The sequence below is a fragment of the Sabethes cyaneus genome, chromosome 3 (genome assembly GCF_943734655.1).
Source record: "Sabethes cyaneus chromosome 3, idSabCyanKW18_F2, whole genome shotgun sequence".
Lineage (NCBI taxonomy): Eukaryota > Metazoa > Arthropoda > Insecta > Diptera > Culicidae > Sabethes > Sabethes cyaneus.
The window spans coordinates 109,523,555-109,535,948 of record NC_071355.1 but is presented as its reverse complement, the minus strand read 5'-3'; positions in this window follow the sequence as shown (position 1 = coordinate 109,535,948).

Genomic DNA, 12,394 nt, shown 5'->3' with positions numbered 1-12,394 from the left:
TGGGAATGACCGCCTACCGGCAGAGCTTTATAAACATGGCGGAGAAACGCTAGCAAAGGCTCTACACTGGATTATTTCGAGGATTTGGGAGGAGTAAAAGCTACCGGAGGAATGGATGGAAGGAGTGGTTTGTCCCATCTACAAAAAGGATGATCGGCTAGACTGCTGCAACTATCGTGGCATTACGCTGGTAAACGCCGCCTACAAGGTACTCTCCCAGATCCTGTTACGCCGGCTGTCACCGATAGCACAAGGTTTCGTAGGGAATTATCAGGTGGGTTTCATGGGGGCTCGCGCAACTACGGACCAAATTTTTACTATCCGACAGATCTTGCAGAAATGTCGGGAGTACAACGTGCCCACGCATCACATCTTTATTGATTTCAAAGCAGCATACGATACAGTCGATCATTGCCATTGTAATTGCCATTGCCGATTTATGCGCTATTAGTTTCATTTGAAAGGTAATACAGCCGGATAGATCACTATTGAATTGTTTTTTGTTTAAACGTTTAATTTGAAAGTTTTGAGCAACCGTATACACAGGTTTTGATACTACGAATATATATGCAAACTTTCATAAGAATTGGGTTTTCCGGTCAAAAGATATTAACCCTCGAACACTCGCGGTAACTTTTGTAACACAGTTACTCGCGCGCACAATAGCCCAAAACCAAAGAAAACGCGCACACTAGAGTTTTCACTGGGAAAACTTGGTTTTAAGTTTATCAAACCTTTGGAAGAGTTTTTTGAAATTGAATGTTCTATCGTCTGGTAGAATCTAAATTTTGACTAATCCCCCTAAAAGTAAAATAAAAAATTATTTTTCTTCAGTTTCAATATAACACATTGATGTGTTCTGCAAAGTTTTAGAGCATATTATTACAAGAAATTTTGCTGAAGACAATAATCTTCTATCTCTTCAGCGAAGATAGAGAAATATTATTTGTTGTAAATGCACTTGTAAAATCAGTTTTTATATTTCAGTTCTTTTTGTAATTGTTATATGACTTTTTCATGTATTACAAAGTTGTATAAATAGTAAAAATACACAACTTTACTGAATATTATATACCTCTATGTTTGCTTGTTTAGGATCTGTAGAACTTTGATTATAAAAAACACCCTAATTTTGATTCCGAATTATTCGACTACCTACAGACGGGTACATTTTAAACATTTTATATTTGCTGATAGTTTTGCTGCATACAGACACCATTTTTCCATATGAAGAAACGAGAGAAAATGCCAGTTGGGGCCAATTTCGGTACACCTCGCATGCTACTTGCTTCGTTTCTGTGATTTTCTGTTGGTTTATGCTGATGTTTCCCTAACAATTCAAAGTATTAATGCATCGAATAATTCTGACATTTTGCTCATAACTAGTTTGTTGAAGAACATACGTTAGTTAAACAATGATTTGTAACTATATAACAATATGGCATTCAAAAACCTAAACAAACCTAACCTCTCACTTTTTCTCAGGCAAAACCCATAAAAATATTAGATACCACCATCCGGGGTGAGATTGTGCCAAAAACCAAAAATGTTTATTTGTGAAAATTTATTATATCTATAGAAACTGGTAACCTAAATTCAAAATGATGATGAACATAACATATTTATTCATAACCTAGAATGGAACACAGATAATATTAGCAAACTATTTAGCCTAAACAGGGTTTCAAAGTTCGCGATCAAAAATATGCGGAAATAACGCTTGTAAAAAATGTCCCGCATAAACCAACTCAAACAAGAAATCGCATCAACTTGCTATCTTGAAGGTATATAAACTAATCATTTACAATGTATTGACATGTTATTATGCGTTGGATAAGTTTTGATTACGAAAATAATATTTTTCGAAACTTTGTACTTTTCGAGCTTCACGAGGGTGAGATTGTGCCAAGCCATAATGATCGATCCAATTTGTGGATTTCACATACACAACAAAAATACGTCAGTATACACCAGTAAACTCACATTCTTTACTATTGAGCACAATATTTTGACAGATTAGATTGCATCATCCATTTTTGAGCAAACAGCATCATACGTCTGCTTAATAATTTAAACTAATTTTTACTTTTTCTCTGGAAATTTCAGATACTTTGAATAAACACTCTAATATAAGACGAATATATTATACCGTGTATAAACTGCCAGTTTTAAGGAGGGGGAGGGGGTGGGATAGGCCACATGTTCTGCGGCCGCGGGTTCTCGAACGAAGTAATGGTTACTTGTTAACCCTAGAAACGCTACTGGCTATATAAAGGCTGTCCATTGACTATGAACTCATTTTTAGTTCCTGTCCGGGCTATTTTCGTTCATACTTTTTGTATGATGCGTTGTTTTTGGCCGACCCCACTCCACTTAGTTCATGGACGACCCCATGTGAACTACTTTATACTGAGATTTATGAATATTGTTTATTAACATGCTAATGTTCACTGTTAAGGTTTTTAGCCTAACTTTAAGTTTTTGGTACAATGTCACCCTCTAGAAGGGGTGAGATTGTGCCAAAGTTCATGCACTTCCAGTAAAATTTGATTTCATTGTAACTAAACCATCTCTACGGTAGTTGTTAATTGAACAATTTAGTATATATTGACGGGTTTGAAATCAACTTAGTTCCTAAATTGTGTGCATACAGAGCTAAAGAACAAAAATATATGCTTTTTTGGCACAATCTCGCCCGGATGACGGTACCGTCTACGCGGATTACAGAATGGCCATGGCTAACTACGATGCTTAGATTTCTGTTAAATTTTTCCCAGAAGAGCATAATACCTGGTGAAGAGTTTATACAAAATTTGATATATTTGCTATTAGATTTGTAAGTATAGTAAATGTTACCGGTAGTTCAGTTTACTATACCACATCTATCAAATTACACTAGCGAAATTGGTAATTTCAACAAACTTGCGGAATAACCTCGTTTATTTGTCAGCGAACATTTGCAGTATTTGTATCATTTCTGTTTCTGAATCCGAAATGTTTTATTTCAAAGCTTTTTCAAATTGTTGCGCGGAATTTTCACTTATTGTACACTTTGACGGCAAATCCTAATTTTCCAGTGAATGTTTTGGCGGCCATGTCGAGTCGTTAGCGGCCTATTTAGTTGAGAATTGCTGATATTCCATTTCATTTGGAACTGTTACAAATTAAAAACATTTGCTTTTCCAGTGACCAATTTCAGGTAAGCTTTGAATTTCCTCCCGGTGAACCATCCAATGGCCAAATTGAGTCACAAATAGTCGAAATATACTTCTAGTAGACTAGTACACTAGACTATAGTCAAATTACACTCAAAATATTCACGATATATTCTGAATTTTCCGGAGGACCACCTTACGGCTTCCTAAGGTCACTTATTTATTACTTTTTCGCCAATTACCCGACCTTAGTTACTCCAAAAATATTTTACCAATTTACGAAAATTTCAACGGATATTCCGGAACCTCCAGCAGGCCAAACCGTAACTTTGTGGTTGTCTGTTCAAAATTGCTCAAAATTCGAGTTTAGCCCTGTTGGAGGATCACCCTACCGACTGATAATACAACTGATAACACTGGCTCGGCGGGCTCACCGTCTGACACTGTCAAGCGACTGACGTCTACCGTGCCCACTATCTAACTGAGCTGTCATCACTGGTTCACTTCTACTTCCGTCCCGAGATATACCGGTCGAGTGCAAGCACACCACGTTATTACTTATCTCTGTTTTATGTAATTAATAAATAGTTTTTAACAATTCTTGTTGTGTGAATAACCGTATTATATCACAACAAGCCCCAATTAACTCAATATTCATATGCTACGTGTATTTGTTATACGCGGAAAACCGCGTTATAGAAATATCGTGGTACCCGCGCTATAGAAATCCGCGTTCTACAAATCCGCGTTATACAAATCTCTACTGTATATGTGTCACATGTGTCACTATTTGTACCCAACCTAGTCCTGCAATTCTGTGTAATTCTGGGATCGCAAGATTATCACGGGTGTCCTCATACGTGCCAATCGTGCTGCCATTGTGGTCTACGACAAAAGGATAACGGTTACCCTTCATCGATATTACTGTACCGCTAGGACTAGACCATAATGTGTAGACAACTGTCGCGACCAAAGACACGAAATATCATTATTTGGTGGAAGAGTTACGAGGAAGTACAAATAGTTCCAGTAGTAATCTCTGCTACTGGGCTAATACCCTGTAATCTAGTGCGCTCCTTACCTGGAGCTACGCGGCGAACTACAAAAAATCCAGAGAGCAGTGATTCTTGGTACTTGCAACATTATGCGGAGTTTCCTGAACTACCATAACTGATCCAGCCGAAGCAAACACGGGGGGACCCTATTCTGGAAAATCGAATTTTATTTTTTTGCATTTTCGAGTCGCTTACACCTTCAGAAATGTCATGCCAAAAGGATTTTTTAATACCTGATCTCGTTGAAAACTTACGGCAAATATTGTGGAGTCACCTCAAGCAAAGTCCATTGCTGTACGAAACTTTGAACGCGTTTTCCCCAAAACCATTTTTCTTTAGCTGGCGGTACGTGTATCTCAAAATCTAGTGGACCGATTTGGCTGAAATTTTTTTTCAGCATGTAAAAATGAATTGCTACATAGCCGTTTTTTGATATTTCAATTTTTCAATTTTTTATGAGCTTTTATTTGGCGATTTTTGATGGAAAAACATCTTTTTTTTGGAAAAATTGTTGCCATTTTGGTAATTATTCGAATTTTCAAAAACCGCTACGTAACAATTTAGGTATTAACCTAAAGCTTCAAAATCATTCATGAAATCCGTTCTACGATATTCCGTTGTTCCCGGCACGTACCGCCAGAAAGGAACTATTTTCTAGAGGGCATTCACGCGCCCACCTGCCACCAGCATAATAATCACTATTATGGTATCCAAACAATAAAAAATATATTTTCAAGTATACCTTAACCAATAACAAAAATGCCCCTACACTTAACTATAATTCTAGTATCTGAATTTTTTTTACAAAAATCTTTTATTTTTCGGTCTTCCAGAGTAGGGTCCCCCCTTAAGCATTATAATACTAATAATAACTGTTGAATGAGACCTCAGATCTTAACACCTTTGGCAAAACGGATATCCCGGGCTGGGTGAAAGTTTATAGCACTACCTCTGAGAAGTGAAAAATTCTGATAATAATAATAATATAAATTATATCATATTTATAATATTATAAGTAGTAATTAATAATAAAATTTACTTCTAAAATATTTCATTTAATATAATGTTACACTACATAATGAAACTTACCTTTTTGTATAGTTCGTTGTATGTTACATGTCGTATTGTGTTCGTCATAGGACTGTCGTGGATGAGGGCAACTTTATGCCCTTTTTTGTTGAGTATATGACGATCTAAAGCATTGTAGCATGCATTAAGTTGCGCTCCAACGTACCTAAAAAATTTGTTTTAATAAGACTTTAAACCTCAACAAGCCCATTGATTATTATGCATTGTGGAAAAGTAGTCAACAGTGAGACAACTTGAATAACTTCGCCATAAATCATTCAAGATCCATGATCTTTTCCTGGAATGTGAAGCTTGTGAATCTACATGTCGTGATGTAGTTTGAGAAAAAAAATTAATTTCTTAACATATTTTTCAACAAAAATCATTTTTGAGAGTTCAAAGTAGAATTTATGGCAAGCATCATCAGGTGATTTTCAAAATTAAAATGTGTATTGTGCGGGGCAAGTCGACCTAGAGTCCGCCACTCTATATTGCATGCTCTCTTCGTCGGTTTGAGATCGACTAACGGATCGCGAGCAAGCAGAACATCCATTACGTGAGCAAGTGTCTAACAGGTAAGACGGGTGTGTGTCGAACATCGAGGCTGGCGTAATGGGTGATTTCCTAGTGGTGATTTGGTATTTCACATTTGGCGACCGTGATAGGTTTATTTCGCTGTTTCTTATCATAATAGCGAAAAGGAAAAAACGAACTTGAATTAAACTATGGTTCAATTTTAAGAGGAAATCACTCATTACGTAAGCAATCTACAGTAGGCAAATATATTGTACAGGCACGTTTGAACAAAATGGCTACCGTGATAGACTTAGCAGGAAAATGTTTAAGGAGGTATAGTACTGTAGTGTATCGTTAGAATATCTCGAAAAGCGAGTTTAGAGGACCGCTAGCTTTGTGAACTGGAAGCGCGTTAAGAAAGACCGCTTATTATTCCTAGAGCGAGTTTAAAACCACTGTGACAGCCGCCACAGAAGTTGCCGAATAGTGTGTCGAAAGACCACAAAGTCAAGCGCGTTGAGAGGACCGCAAAAGTAGAGCGAGTTTAGAGGACCGCAAAAAAATGAAAGTAAAAATTATAGCGTGTTGTGAGGACCGCAAAGTAAAGCGAGTTTAGAGGACCGCAAAAATAAAGCGAGTTTAGAGGACCGTAAAAATAAAAGTGTAAAGGCCCGCGCAGAATTGGTACTTTACGGTTGCGTTTGCGTTAATCTGACAGTTCTCCCATACAATTTGACAGATTATCTGTCAAATCTACGCAGACGCTACCATAAAGTACTAATTCTGCGCGGGCCTTTTAGAGGACCGCAAAAGTAAAGCGTGTTTAGAGGACCGCAGAAATAGAATGAGTTTAGAATACCGCTTCAATAAGTAATTTTAAATAAACAGCGAGTGGTAAGGACCGCCGAGTTTCACATGAGCGAGTATGACAGAGCAAAAAAGCAGGCCTAGTGAACAGTGGAAAGGAAGCCTAGATTATCTGGATCGTAAGTAATCGAGTAATATAATTATCTAATCTGACCGTGAATGAATGAATATTAGCTTTGTAAAAAAAATGCCTGTCGAGAACTTTTAGTAAAAATGCTGGAGTAGGAAGCAATCAATTAAATAGTATCGTTTGGTTTATTTTCTTTCTCAGAATAGCAAACGGAAAACCAAAATAGTAACAATGTCATCTCCAGGAAAATATGTCCGTGCCCCATTGGTCACCTCCGAAAGTGACATGGATGAATTTTCGAGTCCCGATGAGGTAGAAGGGTTGTATGTGCGTGCACCTGCTTGTGACCAACCCGAAGATATAATTGGCGACCAGTTCGCGAATTATTCAATCGTCGCACCGGATCCTCAGATCGAATTAGAAAACCGGGCGAAGGAATTAGAAAACGTCATCAAAGAGCTGTCCAGGGGCCGTATCAACGTTCACGAAGGAAATCCTTCCATACCAGTAAACACGCCGCGAGCGACAGCCGAAATAGCTAACGAAAGCATCATCCGTTGGGACAACATCACGCCATTTCCGAAGAATGTTCCAGCTCCTAAAATGTGGGAAGCATGGACTTCCTTCATTGAAGACTTCGAGATAGCATCATCGTTGTCAAACATAAGAAATCCAAAGCGGCACGTTGAATTTCTCTTATTGTCGAAGGGAGATGAGTTGAAAAGTATCGTTCGGGCAGCCAAGTTACGTCCAAATTCGCAATACGACGATTGCTACGAGGTTTTCGTAGGAAACATAGATCGATATTTAAAGTCCTTGACTGATCCAGCTGCGGAGCATAATAGTTTTCTAGAAATGCGCCAACAGGGAGGGGAGGCCGCCGTAAAGTTCCACGCACGTTTGACGAGGAAAGTCCAACTATGTGGCTACAGTCCGGATGACCAGGACTGCTTCGTTCGTACTCAACTTTTGAGAGGAATCCAGAATCAGGATCTCAAAAAAGATTCCCGTATGTACGGTTAAGAGTCGATTTTCATCGTGCAATCAGCAACTCGAGGAGAAGCGTTTCATGCTGAATCCATGCCGCCCGTAATTGAATCCAACGTGTTAACGACGCAGTTCCAATTCGCAAGGCCGATTTAGACGCTGTGCTGAGGATCAAAATAGGTTTGAAATTCCAGCAAAGCGTTTTTACACGAATCGCACGTCATCTAACAGAGACGTAGTCCCAGCAAAGCGTTTTTATTCGAATCGCATGGCATCTAACAAAGACGTAGTCCCTGTGAGTCGCCGTAACAGGTGTCCAAGATGTCTTCGTCCTTCTCATAGAGGTCGTGAATGTCCAGCAAAAACTAGAAATTGCAACTTATGTGGTACACGTGGGCATTTTGCAGCGACATGTCGCGACCGCCGTGTGAACATGGTGCAAGCCAAAGTTTTTCCAAATAACGTAAACAACGAGGATTCCAAGGAACAGCAAATCAATGCACTAACCCTTCAAGACGTTCTAATCGACTGCCGAGTTGGGTTCTCTAATCCGATCAGATTCTTGATAGACTATGGAGCTGATGCAAATGTCGTGGGAGGTGCAGATTGGGATAACCTGAAGAAACAATTGGAAGCTGGGGAAATCAGAATTGTGCCAATCGAGGAGTCATTCGACAAGAATCTGCAAGCCTATGCCTCCGATAAACCAATGCAGGTTGAATGCGCCTTCACTGCAACAATCGAGGCAGTTGGTTGCATCAAACCATCGGTTATTGCCGACTTCATTGTTATTAGAGAAGGCAAACGTTCCTTACTTGGCAGAGCTACGGCCAGTGAGATGAAGCTTCTGAAAGTAGGCGAAACGGTTAATAATTGTGAATTCAAAATATTCCCTAAAATGCCTGGGGTTAAGGTGAAGTTTAGCGTCGATAAATCAATACCCCCAGTGCGTAATGCATATTATAATATTCCCGCTGCATATCGAGACGGCGCACAGTGCGTTGAACGTATGGGACTGCGAGACAAAAATCAAAACTGCTAGTTTTAGTCATTTTATCAAGCTAGTGTAATGAAAAAAGTAGTTTGTGATAATAGAAGCTAGTATTTGCTTAAATGTCTCAAAATATTTACGTAATGGCTACAGACAATATTTAAGAAATGTCCCAAACACCAAATTTTTACGCAAGCATTGCAAAAGTTTTTCATCATTATATGGGTTGCCGTCGGCTATATAACTACCAATGTTGTTTGTGAAAGCGGCATTTGTACTAGAAATACTTTGGTAAATTCAGCAATGCCATCTAGTGTTAGATTAAGCAGCAATTTCGGTAATCGAAAAGTTTTTCTTCAGTGCATGAAAGCTTGGAAAGCTATGTTTATGGAAGACGTTTGCACTTCTAAGCAAAATATAGTTTCGCACTAACAAATCTATATCTGTGAACAGGGCTAGTGTTTAATACTTAAGCCTTTTTTGCCATTCTCAGCCGTAACGGAAAAGTAAATAATAATTTTCCGTGGCATAATTTGAGACAAAGTCTGTAGCTCGACGTTCTGTTTTTGTTGGGAAATTTTTGAAAACCTTTTAATTAGATCCGCGAAACGAATTTCCAGCAGGAAAGACGTTATCATCGATTATTCGTCATTATTCAACCCGAGAAATGGGAAAAATTGGCAATACTTAATACCGATTAAGTTTATTAATTTTTTTAAACAAATATTTACTCGCTATATGAAATAAAATCGCTTTGAGTTTAATTTTGAACAGTAATACCACAAAGCTTCATAAACAGAGGTTTCTTCTAACAGGGATAACATAATAACGGAAATCTGACGGTTTATCAGTGCTTGACGTTGATTTACAAATATTGAAATATCTTGCAGAGTTGCAAATAGTTGCAGCTAAAACCTGTTCGATCTTGTAGAGGACACTTTGAACAATTATTTTGTGTATATTTTAGCTTGGAAGTCGGTGGAACATTTTTTTTAAATCAGTAATCAAAGTTGGAGTTCTGTTTTTTGAAGGACAATATCTATGTCGTTTCTATGGGGCGATTTCTTAGGAGTGAGGTCAAAATGAATTCCTTCTATAACCAAAATTTATTCTACTAATCTTGATTGTTATTCTCCATTTTAAAGATTTTGATTACACAAGCTATGAAACTTTTACGAGCGTGAAGAATAACCTTCAAAAATGAAAGCAAAATTTGTAAGTAAAATCCACTCTGCAACTTGACAGTTTGAACGCTTGTAATAGTAGTTGTGACGCTTTCCCAAGCAAACTAATACTTGTTTATATAGCAGAAGGCATCTATAAACAATTTGAAATACTTAGTGTACCCGATTAAAAAAAAGTGAAAAATGATTTTTGTCTATGGCTCAACGCACTGTGCGGCGCACGCTAAAGACTAGAAGAGATGGAAGCACGGGGGATAATTGAAAAAGTTACCACAGCACCGAAATGAATAAGTGGCATGTCTGCAAAAGGGAAAAATGACTTTCGTTTGGTGGTGAACATGCGAGCCCCAAACAAAGCCATCAAGCGGGAATACTTTCGAATGCCTTTGATAGACGAGATGCGGATAAAACTACACGGTGCCAAGTTTTTCTCTAAGCTCGACCTCTTAAACGCGTTCTACCATATTGAATTATGCGAAAAATCCAGAGATTTGACGACGTTCCTAACGGAAAACGGGATGTTTCGTTTTACTCGCTTAATGTTCGGTGTCAACTGTGCGCCTGAGATATTTCAGCGAGAAATGACGCGTATTCTTAAAGATGTTAGGAATAAAATAGTGTTTATAGACGACGTACTAGTTTTTGCTAATTCCATCGAGGAGCTCAGGAAGACTGTGTCAAACGTGTTGCAAATCTTGCGGTCGAATAACCTTACGTTGAACACTGATAAATGCGAATTCGACCGGGCAAATATAAAATTTTTGGGACACGAGCTTAATGGAAACGGGTTTAACATTGAGGAATCAAAAGTTCGAGATATTAAAAAATTCCGACAGCCTTCTACTGCGTCAGAACTTCGGAGTTTTCTTGGGTTAGCCTCGTTTGTGAGCCCGCACATTAAAAATTTCGCGGATATCTCCAGTCCTTTGTGGGCCGTGGCCTCATCACAAAAATGGAGTTGGGGTAGTGAACAGGAAAAAGCGTTCGAGACAGTTGAAAATCGTATTATCCACTCCACGGTGTCTCTCGGCTACTTTTCGGAATGCGACCAGACCTACTTGTATACGGATGCCTCTCCACGCGCGCTTGGGGCAGTATTGGTTCAGAAAAATGAAGAGGGAATCTGTCGAATTATCAGTTTCGCTTCAAAATCGTTAACTCCAACGGAGAGAAAGTATGCTCAGAATCAGCGAGAAGCTTTGAGCGCTGTATGGGCTGTGGAGCATTTCTCTTATTTTTTGCTAGGGAGACATTTCGTTTTACGCACAGATGCTCAGGGAATGGCATTCATCCTGAGAAGAGCGCGCGAAGAATCAAAAAGAGCCCTGACGAGAGCAGATCGTTGGGCTCTACGGTTGAGCCCTTATGACTACGAAAATATTGCCTTATGAAAATATTGCCGATCCCTCTTCACGTCTATATGACGGAGAAGACGAAGCCTTTAACGAAGAAGTTAGCCCGTGGGAGATATGCGATTTGGAGGCACACTCTGTTGAATTTCTCACTGAGTCGGAAATAAGGCAGTCAACAAATAAAGACGATACACTCCTTCAGGTAATTCACTCTCTGGAAATAGGAAAGTGGCCAAGAAGTCTAATGAGATACAAAGCTATTGCCACTGATCTCCGATATTCGGAGGGAATATTGGTCAAAAATGGATGCGCGGTTATACCCCAAAGTCTGCGATTAAAGGCTCTTGAAGTAGCACACACCGGACATCCGTTGGAAGCTAAATTCAAGAGCATACTAAGGAAACGTGTGTGGTGGCCAGGAATGGCAAAGGACGCGGAAAGTTGGGTGAAATCATGTGCTACCTGTGCCGTTAATGGAAGACCAGAGAGGTCACCTCCCATGCAGAAGTCATTCGCACCCAAAGCTGTTTGGGAGGCCATTGCACTCGATTTTAACGGACCATACCTAAAATTCGGTAACATACTAATATTAGTTGTCATCCACTTAAGATCTAGGTATGCAATAGCACGTCCTGTTAGATCAACGAAATTCGAACACACCAAGGCAGTACTCGACTCGATATTTGAAAGGGAAGGTTTCCCGAGAGCAATGAAGTCGGACAATGGGCCCCCATTCAACGGGGAGGAATATTCGCGCTATTGTTCCGAACGTGGCATTCAAGCTATATTTTCGACTTCCTTCTATCCACAGCAAAATGGTTTGGTAGAAGGATTTATGAAAGTAATAAATAAAGCGATGTCCACTGCAGTATCCACAGGTGTAAGCTATCAAAAAGAACTGCAAGCTGCGGTTCAAGCTTGCAACGCTGCAGATCACACAGTTACAAAATTGTCGCCCGAAGAGGTGTTGATGGGTCGGAAAATTAAGCGTGGTTTACCACTGCTTCAGCAAGGAAAGTCGAATCATGATGAAGAAGCATTCAACGCACGAGATCGCGTAGCAAAATTGCAGTCAAAGGAACGAGAGGACATTCGACGAGGCGCTAAACCCTGTAGCGTAAAGCCACGTGACACAGTGATCGTAGAATG